Source organism: Octopus bimaculoides, chromosome 3 (assembly GCF_046866305.1).
Source record: "Octopus bimaculoides isolate indiv1 chromosome 3, ASM4686630v1, whole genome shotgun sequence".
Classification (NCBI taxonomy): domain Eukaryota; kingdom Metazoa; phylum Mollusca; class Cephalopoda; order Octopoda; family Octopodidae; genus Octopus; species Octopus bimaculoides.
Window position 1 is genome coordinate 120,768,483 of NC_142930.1, and position 17,500 is coordinate 120,785,982.

The 17,500-nt window shown below is 35.5% G+C and overlaps 1 protein-coding gene across 2 annotated transcripts in view; it reads right to left on the bottom strand.

Annotated features, from left to right (window-relative positions):
• Positions 1–17,500, bottom strand: part of LOC106869888 (uncharacterized) — a 39,468-nt gene that overhangs the window by 1,109 nt on the left and 20,859 nt on the right. The window contains exons 1-2 of one of the 2 annotated variants that reach the window (XM_089349514.1): positions 1,050–1,759; positions 1–11 (exon numbers count right to left, since the gene is read on the bottom strand). The exon at positions 1–11 is cut by the window's left edge and continues 1,109 nt beyond it. The gene's annotated coding sequence lies outside the window, so the exon portion shown is untranslated. Of the gene's footprint in view, positions 12–1,049; positions 1,760–17,500 lie in introns of those variants that run through there. The other variant, XM_089349513.1, reaches the window with a different exon arrangement.

Consider the following 17,500-nt stretch of genomic DNA (forward strand, 5'->3'; position numbering starts at 1 on the left):
TAGTATTACATCTGAAATTCGAATGAAAAAGAGAACGGTTAAATGAACATCTAAAACAAATAGTTTATGTAACATGATCCTTACACGTATGTACTTTAGACCAATAAAATTTAAACATAAGAGTGCAGTAAAGAATTTTTTTTGTTTTCTTTAATCATTTTCGGAACGACTAAGCAGCACTAATGATAAGAAAATGTGTTTCTAAAGATTATGAGAGCTTGTATACTTTTTTTAAATTTTATGTTTTTTTTTCTTTTTCTCTTGTATTTTGTAGTTTAAGGTTGAAAAGAAAACATCTGCTATTCGATGAACACATATATTCAGAGAACTAATCACGGCTGACTACAATGCAATAGATGCAAGCAGTAGTACAGGCAACCGCTGAAATATTGCAAACAGGAAATTTACTGCCAAAAAATCTATTGTCATTAAAGAAGGACAGTGTAAGATTCTGAAAGAAGACATAACATCTGCAGTAACAATTATCGAATCTATTACAAAAAAATGTGAAGAAAACTGTTGGGGGTTTTGTGATTGAAGGAGGGGATTACTAGAAAGGAAAGATAAAATATGAGTTATCAGCACCAAAATATCATATGCTACAAACTCCATATTTTCAGAAGCCACACACTAAATTCTTTTGGTTATAGCATTATTCTTAATTTCACTTTTGTGAAATACTGTGAGTGTTTGAGATAGATAGAATATTTGGAATCATTCCGAGATCCAATGCATTTTAGATTAAATTAATTACAGTAAATGTATTTTAATAGAAACAATGAGTGGGCAGGCTTTTTTCGTTTTTCTTGGATGCTAATTAATAGACGTGCTATTCTATTTTAATACTTTTGTGAATTAAACTTGTCATACGCTAATTGAGATTGATGTGCGTTCTCATAAATATAACACAAACGCTTGAATTATGCAAACTATTACTAATCTATTACATGAATTTAAATCGAGATTTTCAAATAGCTAAGAAACAATGTATTGGGCACACTTAGACCGTTACATAAAGCTGCATCACAAATAAGTTTAAATTTACTCACATTTTCAAAGATAAACCAGAGAAACAGATTAACGTTACATTTCGGCCAAGTATCAGGAGAGAATAAGAAACTTGTGTATCTGAGTTGCTTACGTAACAATAGTATAGATTAATGAAATCGCGAAATTTTTATAGAATGTAAACCATCCATTGGTATATTTTGGTTAAAACTACAGTAAGATGTATAGAGAGGTAGAGTCCATTCAAATGCATTGTATAATTGACTGCGTTTAAGCCGTTGTTCTCCTTGGTTAAATTTCTAAATCTCAAAAATATCGACCAGCGAATATATATAAAGCTTTTGATGAAATTGTAAATATTGGATCCTTTGTATTAATTTCGATTACGTACTCCGCCAGCTAGCCTTATCTGTACGTATTAGTCTCGATATGTAGCTGAATCCAAAATAATAATTAGATAAATTAGCTAATTTTCTTTTTAAATTTATAGGGTTCTTTTTTTAATTACGAAACCCTTGAAGACATTTGCTTCATGTGCTGCAATGGCTCAATCGATTACGTACTCCGCCAGCTCGTCTAATTTGTATATATTAGTCTAGATATGTAGCTGAATTCAAAATAATATTTATAATTAGATAAATTAGCTAATTTTCTTTTTACATTAGGAAACCCTTGAAAACATTTGCTTCACGCCCTGCAATAGCTTAGTCCTGCCTCGTTACTGCCTTCTTACTTCGAGAGAAGTGTAAGAGAAAATATATCCAATGCTCATGGTTGAGAAAACTATATCACAACACACGATTTACACGCTTCAGAAACCAAAAAAAAAGAAAAAAACATTGAATTAATGTCTTTGTATATATAACTTATAACTACGAAACTCTATTGCTTCTATTGTGGCTACGATTTCAAAACCCAGTTTTTGTTTACAGCATTTACCAACATACCAATAACGAAGGAAATAGAGCGAACAGACAATAGCAACAGCTTGTTTTCTTTATATTTTATTTAAGTTCTATAATTATATTTATTTATCTTTATTTGCGAAAAGAAAAATTCCAATCATTCGTTCATTGTTATTTATATATGTGTCTGTATATGTACGTTAGATTATATCTATTTGTGCACGCGCATGAGTAAATGTACGTCTGTTGGCGTATCTTACTTCACTTTGTCTACATTTTTTTCTGGACTTTATATTTATTATCCCATTTTGAAGTGTACTGCTCTAATTTATATCATCTCTACGTCTCGTACTGTGATATCTCTATTTTCTTGGTTTCCATAGAAACTAAGTTATTTTTATATGGATTGGCAGAATCGCTAAATGTCAGAACAAAAGCAGTAAAGCATTGTTCTGACACTACACTTCGAGTTTAAATTATGTGGTGGCCGACATCGCCACTCACCTTTCATCGTTTCCGGATCGATAAAATACGAGGTTGATTTAACTAACTAATCCCATTGCTCACAAATTTCTCGCCTTGTACCTACGTTAAAATCGATTACTATTTAGGGCGCTGGATTGGAAGAATGTTTTAAGATGTCGAATAAAACGCTGGCTCTTTGGGATTTGAATGACTCCTCTTCGGATTCTGAATTCAAATCTTGTGGAGATGAATTTTGATTGTCATCATGTTCTAGGCACATGTATATATATGTGTGGTTAAGAAATTCCTCTTGCAGTTGCTGGTTTGGGGTTCAGTCCCACAGCGCAGGACATTGAGCAAGTACCTTCTGGTTTAACCCTCGACTGACAAATACATTCAGTGGAGTTGATAGACGGAAACTGTTTGGAAGCCTGCCCTTAAGATATACATATATATATGTATATGTGTTTATGTTTGTGTATGTGTGTGTGCCTCAGAACCGATTGACCACCGATGTTGGTGTGCTTACGTCCCCAGGAATTAGAGGTTTATCAAAAGGAACCTGTAGAAAAGTACTCGACTCAAAAATAATTACTGGCATCGATTTGCTTGATTGGATCCTTCTGGGGATAACCGAGCCTGACTGATGCCGAGATCAACTTTGCTTTTCAGCGTTTGGGAGTCGATAGAATAAAGTACCAGTCAAGCATTGCGTCGTTGTAATCGATTTTCTGCGATCATTGTAATGATCATTATATTACAAATGCGTTTTTATAGTCTTGTTAATTTCCCCTCTTGTTTTAAATTCCCAAATTGTTTCTTGTTCATTGTTTTCTTTTACATTTTGACATTTTATTGTTATCGATGTGTTGGGATATTGTACCCCCACCCACCTGGAAGAAATCATTATTATTTTTATTAAGGTGTTAAAGTATTAGTCGCAATTAAGTCATCGGTTATTATCTAAACGCTCCCGGGGGAAAGGCAAATTTACTTATGCTACTTTATCTTCCGAGTGCAAGTACAAATTTGGCTGTCGTTTTCAGTTTATCGAGACTACAAAGAGAAATGACAGGATCTACACCGGCGTTATTTAAATGTAGAGAGTAAACGGATGTAACTAAATACCGAACACGATATCTACAACTTTTCTTACGTATCGTTGATATTATAGTTGTCCTACTTTTGGCACAAGGCCAGCAAATATAATGAGAGTGCTCAAGTTGATTGCGAGTACTTGACGAGTAGTAATTCTGTCTGTGGAGGCGCAATAGCCCAGTGGTTAAAGCAGCGGACTCGCGGTCATAGGATCGAGGTTTCGATTCCCAGACCGGGCGTTGTGAGTGTTTATTGAGCGGAAACACCTAAAAGCTCCACGAGGCTCCAGCAGGGGATGGTGGCGAACCCTGCTGTACTCTTTCACCACAACTTTCTCTCACTCTTACTTCCTGTTTCTGTTGTGCCTGTAATTCAAAGGGTCAGCCTTGTCACACTGTATCACCCTGAATATCCCCGAGAACTACGTTAAGGGTACACGTGTCTGTGGAGTGCTCAGCCACTTGCACGTTAATTTCACGAGCAGGCTGTTCCGTTGATCGGATCATCTGGAACCCTCGACGTCGTAAGCGACGGAGTGCCAACAACAAACAACAATAATTCTGTCGACCTCGAAATTGTGAAACGCAAAGTTGAACTGGGTGGAATTTGAACTCAGAACACAAAGACAGGAAGAAGCAATTTTTCTTCGACGGGCTGACGATTTTGCATGCTCGCCACATTTAGCGTTGATATTATATTGTAAACGTAATATAGAAACGGAAGCAACATCAGCTAATACACGCAACTATTTCTGAATTTTATCTTAGTCAGTACTCCTTTATAAAATATAATCTTATTTTCTTAATTCCAATGAATGAAAGTACCGACAAGAACAAAAGAGCAAAACGCCTACATCCACATATCCTTAGCTGACAGAGTTAGGATTCCAATGCAAAATATCTTGGCTATATGCATTATGTTTTTTAAAAAAATTTCCCCGGTAAAATCATTCGTAAACCGGTGTATAATATTTAACACTGAACTTAAGCTTTTTTCTATTACACAGGTCACAGACTGTGAGATAATACAATTGTTCTAATTAAAAGCGAAGTTAATGCGTGTGCAGGCTCTGTGATTAGTCACAGTTTGTAGAAAGCCAATTAGGTTCGATAAATTGGTTTTATTTTTAACTTTTAATTTGTTTAGATACCGATAAAACTAATTATTCAGGATTTTTTCCCCTTCACCCTTTCTTCTCTTTTCTTTTTGTTTATTTGGAGATTTTTTAATACTGTTTTGTTATTTATTGTTATTTACCTGTAGATATCTAAAACAGTTGGATTGTATATAAAACGACAATTTTATCTATAAAAGCTGATTTTGGTTGGGGTTTGTTCCTATGTTGTTTTGTAGGGATAGATTTTATCCCGTGTTAGGTTGTTTTTTATTGCTGTTGCTACCCTTCGTTCTACCTATATGGTTTTTGCAACAGAAAGAGTCGAATTCAGGCCAAAAATCAGCGAAATAACCTTCAATTGAACTATAATTCCTCCCGCCTACAGCAGTGAACCATTATCTTCACATTGTGTCTTAATTTACTGGGAAGAAATTATCTAGTATTGTATTTTTTTTCTTCGTAATAATATTATTAACAGTCAACAACCACGTAATAATAAACGCAAATACAATTATGGCTATTGTTGGTCGGGGTTAGTTTGATAATGACTGCAGTGTTGCTCTTGCGCTTAAATTTGTTGGTGGCTATGGTGGTGAAGAGAGCAAATGATTGTTATTTTATGGTTGTTTTCGTTGTTGTTTAACTCCAGGCCAGTCTTAATCGAGTTGGAATCTAAGAACGAAAGCCATAAAAAAAAAATGGTCACATGACAAACTCTAGTCAATGACTGATTTGATGTTTTACTTTTAGACTATTTCATTTAAGCTATTAAATAAAATGACTAATTTCTTGCATACATATAATATCGTTATAGTATTTGTGATGTATTAGAAGAGGAACTGACATAAAGTAATCTAGTTTGTTTAATCAATTGAACTAGTATTTATGACAGTTAAAATAAAAATGTGGAGTTTATACTTTGTGATTTGTTTTTCTGTAATATTTCCCGTTCACCTCAAACGGGAACATTCCTGCTGTGGCCATCCCATCTATTACACAAGCACAGTATCTGAAACTGGATTATTCAAAATATATCCATCCCTTTTCAAAATGGCAGGGTGCGATTTGGGAGAGAATAACCCGCTATTTTGAGCAGACCATGCTACCTGCTATTCCGGTAACGTTGCGTTATTCCTATAATGTATTTCAATTATGTTACATTGCTAGTTACTCGCTCGTTTTCAAATTTAAAGCCCAAAGATAGCAGACTGAAAGCTGCTTTTATTATAATACAACCATTTTAATTGTGTTGTACATAATCAGTTCAATCATTTATTCTGTCGGCAGGTTCCTGTTGTGTGTTTCTTAATAATATTTATTATGTAATAAACAATAATGTTATTGCAGTGAATTGTTACCCACCGGACAAAATTCTTAGCTGGGGTCGATGCATTCAACTTATCCACTCCCTCAACATTTCAGGCATTGTGCCAATTGTATAAAGTAGTAGTAGTGGTAGTAGTAGCAGCAGCAGCAGCAGTAGTAAGGGGGCGAGTTGGCAGAATCGTTAGCACGCCGGGCGAAATACTTAGCGATATTTCATCTATCTTTATGTTCTGAGTTCAAATTCCGCTCTGAGGTCGACTTTGCTTTTCGTCTTTTCGGAGTCGATAAAATATATGCCAGTTGAGTACTGTGTCTTGTGCATATAGCAGAAATTATTATTAGTAGCAGTAGCAGTACGGTTATTTTACTGTCCAATGAGAGAGAGAATGGCAGTGCCCATGCCACTATCGGTTTTCAGAGCCTCCAGACCGGTTAAAGGAAGATTGTCTCAAAACAGTCATTTAACTTAAATGCTTGCAACAGAATAAACTCTGCTAAAGGTAGTGGTGTTGTTAATCCGGGTGACGAGTGAACACGTACTAAGAACGTGAATAACAGGAACAAATACCACCAAGTGCTGTTTCCCACGCTCGAACAATTCCACCAACCAGCTTATATTCTCTACCCCGAACGGATGAAGGACACAGTCAGTCATCGCCAGGATTTGAACTCAGAGCGCAGAGAGCCGGAACAAATACAGGAGGGCTAACGAGTGCACGTACCATAGTGACGATTTAGAATTGTTAGCACGTCGTCCAAAATGTTTATAGCATTTCTTCTAGCACTCTGTCTTAAGTTCAAACCCTGCCGACAGCAACTTTGCCTTTCATCTGTTTGGGGTCGGTAAAATAAAGTACTAGTCATGTAATCGACGTGTATCCTCCCGCCAAAAGTTTTGGCTTTAAACCCGGCAATAGACCGGCGTACTGTTCGGAGTAAATGGTCCGATCTCAGTCACATATAAGCTACTGAAACTGGGTAACCACCCATATAGTATTAGGGGTTAGGGAAAAGAAAGACAACTAGTGTACCAGTCTACTGCGCAGTCGATTGTCTCGCGATAGATCTTGCAATGCAATAATCGATAATTACGTGTTCGATCTGGAACGAACCCGCGCGTATCCCGCAAACAGTGGTTTCAAATTTTGACACAAGAACTGAAAGAACCGAAAAGAATACTGCTAAACATTTTGACCGACGCACTAATGACTCCTCCAGTTCGGCAGCCGCCGTTTTTTGCCAGTAATGAATAGGTATAAGGTACAAGATTCTATGTAGTTAATCGGCTTGCTATAAATAGCAACCAAATTTTCTCATATCACATTAAATTTTCTTAAGACGGTAAAAACATATTGAATAACGTAGACCTAGATATACAATAAGACAGTACTGTCACAATTCGAATGGTTTTAGCCATTTATCTGCTTGATCAAGGATGACCTACGTTGATATACAACGGCATAAAATATGTTAAATGTCTCTCGCCTTCGTTAAACTACTGTTAAGCTTCACAGAGTGAAAACAATATCTTTTTTTTTTTTTAGAGAGAGAGAGAATATAAAGAAAACATTGCCAGAGAAATGTGCCAACATTTCTCAACCGAGCATTCATCATTTTAAATGCTTTGGTTATTTCATGTGTTATGTGTAAATGACATTAATGCATTTTATGTAGTGTCTAAAAAGTTTACAGTCATAAATGGAATGGAATGTTGCCATTATTGAATGTTGTATATGATGTAAAGTGGTGTTCTATGTTGTTTGCATGCATGTGAAGATGGCGGAAGAATGAAGCTGTTAGCGTGGCATTCAGTGGTATATGTTATTGAAGGTAACTTCTTATTGTTATTCAATAAGAGCTGCAGTTGTTAGTCATTGTATTGCTGCTGTTGTTGTTGTTGTATTCAATAGTCCTTGTATGGTAATTGGTCTTATTGTTTGTTTTTGGTTGCTTTTATTGTTTGTTTTTGGTTGCTTTTATTGTTTATCTTCATGATATTGTCTCGTCTGTTATATTGTATTGTTATTATTTGTAAATTGTCTATTTATTATTATTTGTTATTGTAAACGTCGAGGCTGACAAAAGGCGGCGGCGGGTTGGCAGAACCATTAGAGAATGCGACGTTTCTTCCGACGCTTTATGCTCCAAGTTCAAAATCCAATCTCTTTCGAATTAGATAAATGAACTACCAGTCAAGTGCCAGGGTCGATAGATTCAGGTTCCTTCCACGCTCCAGATCTTCAGTATGTGTTATTGTATGCTTGCTATTGATTGTTTGACAATTGCTGTCTGTTATTCTCCGTCTGTAAGTGTTTATTTCTATTTTTGTTTTTGTCTGCCGTTGTTGTCTGTTATTGTCTATTATTGTCTCACGGTTATGTTTGCCTGTCGGTTATTGACAGTCTGTTACTGTCTTTCTGTTTCTGTCTCACTGTTGTATTCTTTGATGACGTCTCTCTTTTATAGTTTTCTCTGTTATTATTATCTACTATTGTTTCTCTGTTCTTGTTTCTGTTTGTTATTGTCTATCAATCGTTGTCTTTCTGTTATTGTCTTTCCGTCATTATCCTATTATTGTCTCTGTTATTGACTCTTTGCTATCGACTCTCAGCATTTCTTTGTTACTGACTCTTTCTTATCCTCTTGCTGTTATTAACTCTCTCTCTCTCTCTCTCTCTATGTCTCTAGCAATATCTCTCTGCCTCTTATTGTCTCCTTATTATTGTCTCTCCATTATTGACTCTCTATTATCGTCTGTCTGTTATTAACTGTCCCTTATGGTATTCCTGTTATTATCTCCCCTTTATTGGCACTCATTGACTGTGTTGTGTTGTCCGTTGTTGTTTCGCCTAGTGATTGTTTGCCAGTTATTATTTATTGTCTTTTCGGTAATGTTTATGCTGTACATGGTATTGGAGATGTGCTATATATTATTTTTGTTGCTGTTTTCGTCGCAGTAGATATAAATGATTGATGATTTTATCATCGCAGATATTGTTAATTATTGTGAATATGATTGTCGTTTATCATTCAGTGAGCCCTGACATCATTCACTGTTCCATTTTTTTTTAATCAACAAAGTAGGATTTGAGCTTGATTAGTTTTATGTCTAATAAGACTAATGGCCATGTGGATATTGTTGTTATTGTCGATTCGATGTTACTATTATTATTAGTAGTAATAACAAGGAAGCGTGTTGGCAGAATTGTTAGTACGCTGGACAAACTACTTATTGGCATTTCTTCCGGCTTTACGATTTGCCGAGGTCGGCTTTACTTTGCATTAAGCACCGAGGTCGATGTGATCGACTGGCCCCTCCCCTCAGAATTGGATTATCGGTAGTAATAGCAGTATTGTAGCTGTTTAGACTATCGTCCGATATGCACTAGCATGCCTGTGATCAATGGCGTCCCTGCCACGACCATTCCATCTTTCTCTTATGTGAAGCAAACCCAGGAACATATACAATGTACAATTTTCTGAAACAGCTGGGAGTCATTTGAGGGAGATTTGGTTGCAATGTCTAACACATTTCATTGTTGTCTCTATAATAATAATGTTCCTGTTGATGTTTACAGGGTTAAGCGCGACATTGATGGTATTTATGAGTTTAAGATACTGAGGGTTGATTTTGTTGTTTGAAATAACGACCTGGTATTGAACATACAAGCTTAATATAAAGTTATATCAACATATAGGCTGGTATTTAAATATGTTACAGCTGGCCGAACTAGCCGACGACATAGGGGCAGAAAATAGACACAGACGCGACTATATATATATATATATATATATATATATATATATATATATACATGCATACATACATACACAAATACATGCATACAATATATACACAAATACATAGAACATGCTTCTGCGTAGTTTCCGCTTGCCAAATTTACTGAGTAGGAGGTTGTAGTTGAAGACACTTGTACATGGTGCTGCACACTGGGATTGAATCCTAAACTACTTAGCTGCAAAACGAGCTTCCTAACCACATAGCCATGCTGGCAGATTCGGGTTACATACTTTTGCGGATTAAGTTCACATCCTGCTGAAATCAACTTGAGATACATCTCACTGAATCATTTACTATGTTAGGGGGATAAAAGTGTGATGGGTAATTTGTCTATCGATTAAAAAGTTGGACTTTATATCTTGTAACAGGTGTTGAACTGATCCATACTATTGATGCTCCAATGTATCTAGTTCTATCAGGTACCACACAGAAATTGAGGCCACAGTTGTAGGCGTCAAAAATGCAATATAATATACACCGATCTTTTTTAATTGACTTGCAAAGTAGAATCCAAGCCTAATTAATTTAGTGAAGTCAACAGTGTTAATTGAGTATTAGTCGATGACCTTGATTGTATTAAACATACAAAACATCTGAAGCAATTAACTTTATTTACTACATGAGCATGTGATAATTTAAAATTGCTTAACTAATTAAAGAAAAAAAGAGGTATATACTTCAGCTTTAGTTTTGCACAATCTTATATCGATCAAACAAAAATAAGCTATTAAAAAATAGATCACACATAGCTAGTAGAATATTCTTTTCTACTCTAGGTACAAGGCCCGAAATGTTTGGGGAGGTGGACAGTCGATTAGATCGAACCAGTACGCAACTGGTACTTAATTTATCGACCCCGAAAGGATAAAAGGCAAAGTTGACCTTGGTGGAATTGAAACTCAGAATGTCAATACAGACGAAATACCGCTAAGCATTTCGCCCGGCGAGCTAACGTTTCTTATTTCTTTATTGCCCACAAGGGGCTAAACATAGAGGGGACAAACAAGGACAGACAAGGGGGATTAAGTCGATTGTATCGACCCCAGTGCGTAACTGGTACTTAATTTATCGACCCCGAAAGGATGAAAGGCAAAGTCGACCTCGGCAGACGAAATCCCGCTAAGCATTTCGCCCGGCGTGCTAACGTTTCTGCCAGTTCACGGCCTTAATCTAGTGGAATATTGAATGCACCGAATAGCCTGAATGTTTTTGCTCTGCATTGTTTTTCTCTTTTTTTTTTTGTTTGGAGGAAGATTGTTTTCAATTATTTGTAGAAGCATGTTTCATCGGCATTATATTAGAGAATATAAGTTAAATTTAGTTTTTCAAAAAAATGCATATAATATCGGGAAGGCGTGTCTTTAAATTTACCAAGAAAACCTCTCACAATGAAAAAAATTGTTACCAAGCGCACCTATTTGCGGGGAACAAAAGTATTGGTGTTCACTTCTTAAAGCTACAGGAGGGTAAATAAGATGTTAGAATTGCAGGTGCTGGTATATTAATGCCCCTGTTTCGACATCCGCAGAGTTTGTTAACAAGCCAAATTTCCTATCTATAATTTGGTTTTTGTGCGTAACCTCACTTATGTGAAATAGTACGATTGGGAACACAAACGGTCGCAATAGGCTTCGTCCGAAGGATCTCTAAAACCACGTTGTACAGCCAGGCGCGTAACTCGAATATCAGAGAGTTTCTCCAGGTAAAGCTTCGACTTATCCGCACCGAGAAGCCACAGATGCGGTACCACAGGTAGGTGATTATGATGTCGCGGAAAAGAATCGGAAGATGGATACTTCAAGCTGAACCAAGCGGGAAGAGACCTAGGGAAAGACCAAGTGCGAGATGGTTGGATGATATCTGCATTCTCAGTTTGCTACGCTTATGAAACTAACCAAAAAGTACAAAAACGGTTGCTTCTGAGAGGTTCCTATGGAACGATGCCTGTAGTCTTAAACCCCAACTTCATCCCAAGAATTGTGAGCAGCAAAAGTGGATGGATGGATTAAATTTATAGAAGATGGAGGAAAATAATTTCCATAAATTCAGTACAAATTTACGTTTATCAATTCGTTTTGCAAGATTCCTGATGTGAAGTCGAGTGTTGAAACAGATATTGTTGAATTTCGGGATGGTCATTTTATTTATTTATTTATTTATTTATTTTGCCAAATAAACACACGCACTATATTTTTTTCTTCACTCATCTATTACTGTTATTTTATTGTATAATGTTAACGCCAGTCCATTGTCCGGAAACCTTTCATCACACATCCGTAACCTCTTCAGCATCACTTTTCGTTTCCGTGTGTATTCTTGCTCTACTTACTCCATTCTGTTCTTCTAAGATGTGTATCCTTATGTGCGCGGAGTAAGTGGAGCAAGAACACACACGGAAACGAAAAGTGTCGCTGAAGAGGTCACAGATGTGTGACGAACGATTTCCGGATAAAGGACAGGCGTTAAAATAATAATATAAAATAACAGTAATAAACGAGTGAAGAAAAAATATATAGTGCGTGTGTTTACTTGGAAAAAAAAAAAGAATAAATAAAATTACCTTCTCGAAATACAGCAATATCAATACAGATTACTGAACTAGCTTAGAACTTTCATCTCTGTATTTTAAAATAATTAGCTCTACCCTATGAAGTTGGAAGGCAATAAAAAAGTAAAATAGTATAGCATTTCAATGTTACCAAAATAAATACTTAAAGAAATATATCTAATATAATAATACTCTTGTGTATTTCTCCGTCACAACATATGAATGAGAAAGGAAGGGGTGATAGATGAATAAGGAAGGAAGGGGTGATGGTAAGTACAGCAGTGGGAATGCATTTGAAAAGATATGTCTAGACGAGGTATTTATGGTCTTAAACTAGAGTTAAACTAGAATGGAACTTTTTGACCTGTGGTTAAATAACTTAAGGACTGCAGATAAATGCCTCTTAAGATCAGTTTCATAATATTCATAAATACATATATATATATAGAGAGAGAGAGGGGTGGGAAAAGAGATTTGTGTGTGTTGTATTTTTTTTTTCTTTTTTTGCCGAATGCGGATACCTAAATTAATGCAGTAATTATCTAAAATAGGACATATCAAAGGCAGGTATTAAAAACATACAAAAAGACATATTATAAGTACGTAACGACCGGCAATCTCCAACTGCTCAAAACACTACCGAACAACAGGGAAAACAGGAAAAAAAACAAAACAACGCAGAACTGATAATAAGAATGAAAAAAATGGATAAAATAAAACATGGTAGCAATTTGCAAAGAGGTAGTAGAGAAGATGAAAGAAAAAATGGTATTGAATCTGAAAGCTTCGTGTCAAAAGAGGAGACGAGGAATCTCACACATAAAAATAGACAACTACGTAAAACATAAAATAATTTAGCTATCAAACTGACATGTAACAGGCATTAATGATTTCAATGCTTGAAAAAGAAATGTAATTAAGATATTGGAATAATACAAAGAAAGCAAGATAAATCTTTGGAGACTTATAAAAATAAAAAATAAAAATTGTCAGAGGAACTGACTTTTAACAGAACCAGTGTAAAACTATGCCAATGACCAGCACGCAGAAGTGCGAGAAATGTAACACTTCATAGTGTAATCTCCTGATAAATAGACAAACATGACTTAAACTGAATTTCTGTGTTTCTATTAAAGTGACAAAAACGGTCCTTCCACGATTTAATTGGTTTAGGTTTTGCATACGTTCTCAGACAAAGTTACTTTCCAAGCTAGTAAGCGCCCGAACTATAAAGATATAAATGCATATATATATATTTATATGTAAATATGTGCGTATCAATACATAAATACACAAATATGTTTCAGGTGTGGCTGTGTGGTGAGTATGCCGAACCGCTCAGTTACGAGGATTAAAACAAACCAACACCGCTTTTCAACCAGTGGTTGGGAACAAACACGAAGACACACACGCGTGTAAAATATAAACACATACATACATACATACATATACACACACGAACAAACATATACAGACACACACATATACAGACACACACATATATATATATACATACACACACGCGCACACACATATACACACACATATATACACGCACACACATATATACACATATACACGCACACATATACACACACACCTATATATATATACACACACATATATACACACACACACATATATATACACACACATATATATATATACAAACACGTATATACACACACACACGTACGTCTATACGCATACATACGCAGATTCACACACAAACACACATATATGTTCGCATAGATGTGCATATATACATATATCTATATATATATATATATATATATATATATATATATATATATATATACGTTTGCATAGATGTGCATACATATATATGTCTGCATAGATGTGCATACATATATGTTTGCATAGATGTGCATATATCATATGCAGTGTACATGGTATAGGTGTATATAACATTCCCACAAGTCTGCAACTGAAAGCTAAACATCGCAAAACAATACAATAAACTTAATATAATACGCTCAGAGTAAATTTACATGAAATGTGTATGACAGAATTTAAAATAAGATTATCCAGAAATCACGAAATACTTCTATGAATTCGATAAGCGCTTCCTTATCATCAGAGTTCCTGAAATATATACATAAACACAACGTACAATATATGCAAAAATACATAGGCACATGACTTATGCATAAATAAATGCTTAAAATCCTTATCTTTTACTGGTCTTAGTCATTGGACTGCAGCCATTATAGGACCCGGCTTTTAGGTGTTTAGTAATGCAAATCTACACCCAGTACTTAGTTCGAAATGTAGAACTTATTTTATCGGTCATCTTTTTGAAACACTGGAGAGTAATAACTCGCTGGTGTTTCATACTGTAATATCCCTTAAAGGGATATAAACAAACCAGCACTGGTTTTCAAAGACAGATATAAACACGAATACATGTACTGTGGCACTTTGTCGGTTACGATGGTGAGGGTTCCAGTTGATCCGATGAAGGAAACAGCCTGCTCGCAAAAATAACTAGTAAGTGGATGAGTAATCCACAGACATGCGTACCCTTAATTCACCAGGAGATTCAGCCTGTTACAGAGCGAGACAAAGCTGGCCCCTTTGAAATACAGGTACAACTAATTCTTGCAGGCTGAATGAACTGGAGCAACGTGAAATAGCGTCTTGCTCAAGGAATGAACTCGCAGCCGGATATCGAACTCTCGACATTTCGATCATGAGCTGAATAGCCTAACCACCAAGCAACGTACCTACATGAATACATATACATTCATATACATCTATAAGCATGTATACTTACTCGACGGGCTGCTACACAGTTTTCGTTTACCAAATTCACAAATAATGACCTGATTGGTGCAGAGCTATAAAAGAGGTCCTGCACAATGGGACTTACGTGGTTGTCAAGCGAACCTATAAAAAATAGGGGCGCTTCACTAATTTCTGTGCCATCTTTGCGCATAAATACATTTCATATGATTATAGAAAAAATAGCCGCAAGTATATAATATATAATCGTCTGAGCATTTAGTTCCTAATCGCTTTCGATGAGAATATCTTGAATAATTTTTGAAGATCTTTCTTCCTATTCCATTACGTTTCAATATTACTTTTCATTTCTCCTTCGTTAATTTTGTCAAATGATTTCGAGCAACTCCTGTATTGGTGATCAATCTGCCAGAGCTGGTGTTCAATATTATTGGTCAAAGACATGGACTCATAATCGCATGATCTTTAGAAACCTTGTTAGATATCTTGTAATAGAGAGAACAAAATGGTATTCTTGATGCTACTTCTTGAAATTACGGTATGAAACACCAGTAAGTTATTACTTTTCAATGTTTATATAATGTTTGCAGCTAGCTTTAGTTATCGGGGTTTCAAATTCAAAGAAATTAACAGTTATTTCTTGTCCTCAGATAGAGAAACACGGCTTATTGAAATCTGTTGGCTGATTTGACATATTGAAATCTAAAAGATGAATATCTGGCTGCGAAATCTTTTTCACTGTTCGTAGCAGTAATAAAGGATTGGATTTTTCTTATATCAGATCAACTGGACCTCTGCCAAATTATTTTTCAGAACCATAAACGAAACTCTCCAGGAATATGAATGATTTTATCGCCTCTTTTGAATAACTTCACGGTGTGATTATTCTCTCAATATATCGTCTAACTCATTTTAGAGAGAAACTTACCTATTGCAATATGAACTGATCTTATCGCCCTCTTTTGAACAGCCTCACCAAATGAGCATTTTCCATATTAATTTTTACCTCTATTTTCGAGAAAGACATAACCTACAGATCAAGTTGGAAATATGTAGCAGTTGTAATATTTACTCATAATAAAGAATACGGTTTTCATGTGAACGATTTTCTGAGCAACATTTTTCTCTAAAATATTCTACCATTATACTCCAACAAGAATAGAATATTATATATAAATTTACTGGTTCTCAGAGCAATAGTAAAGCGATTTCGATGAGGTCATTTCTGTGTTGAAAAGATTTACTATAACTCAAACGTGTGCGAAATTTTGTTTTTCGGTTTTGCTGGAACAATTAAGAGTAATACTATTAAAAAAGGTCGCAAGTTTTCACGTGTATTTCAGGTTTCTTTTTTAGACATTATTCTTTTTCTTAATTTTTTTTATTTCGACGGCGTTAAAACCATCCAGAGCAGCGGACTTTAACTCAAAGACATCCCACCCACGGTCGTTTCAACAACGCTATAATCTCCGAGCAAAACAGTATCCTAAGATCATTATAAATAAAACCATATCATACATAAGTTTGCATTGGGTCGCTAAAACACATGGGGTCCCCACAGGCAAGTGACCAGTGTGCCATGACTTAGGACTGCTCCTGTTCCAACCCTAATTATCCCATTATATTTGCTTTTTTTTTTCTTTGTATGAAGTATTACATTATCCCACATTTCTTTCTTTTGGGAAGTAGTATGTGATTTGAAGATTTAGCTGCTATTTATAGCAGATCGAGAGACAACATTATAAACTACTTCATTAACACATGCGTTCTCGTAAAATCCATTCTCACAGTTGAGAGCGTTCGCATCATGTCACGTTCCCAAAGACTAATTCGTTCCTCGTTCCTAACTAAATTCCTTGAAAATTATCCAATCTGCATCCTGGTAACTGAAATTCAACAATTCTTATCCTCCTCTCTTCGACGCTACACATCGACAATAACGAACATGAATTGTACTTTTCTGCATTGTAGATTTTCGAGTAATTTTTTTAGCTGAAAGTGCTGCACTAAAATCATGTCAGGCGATAGACGGGCGCCGTATCCAGAGTAGAGAAATGTTTCAGTTATTTAGCCACCTTAAAATCGGGTATAAATTCCAGCAGATCACAAACACTCCCGGTAATGGCGATGAATGAAATAGAGAGAGGAAGACAGATGGTATATGATCGTTTTGATGCTATACTATGTTAAATGTATATTAACTACATAGCTGCTTGATTTATTGACTCTGAATAAGTAGCCGGTCGCTTAATACTTAAATGGTTACATACATATTGGAATGGGTTTCTAAGTAAAAACATGATCAAACGAAATAACAGCAACAATAACAACCGTAGTAATAATAATAATGGCAACAACACCAACACAAATATAAAAAAGAAATTGAAAAGGAGTCATAACTGAGAACGTAACGTTAGGAGATTTGTCTTTGAATCACATTTTGAGACAGTTTGTTTTGAAGTCCT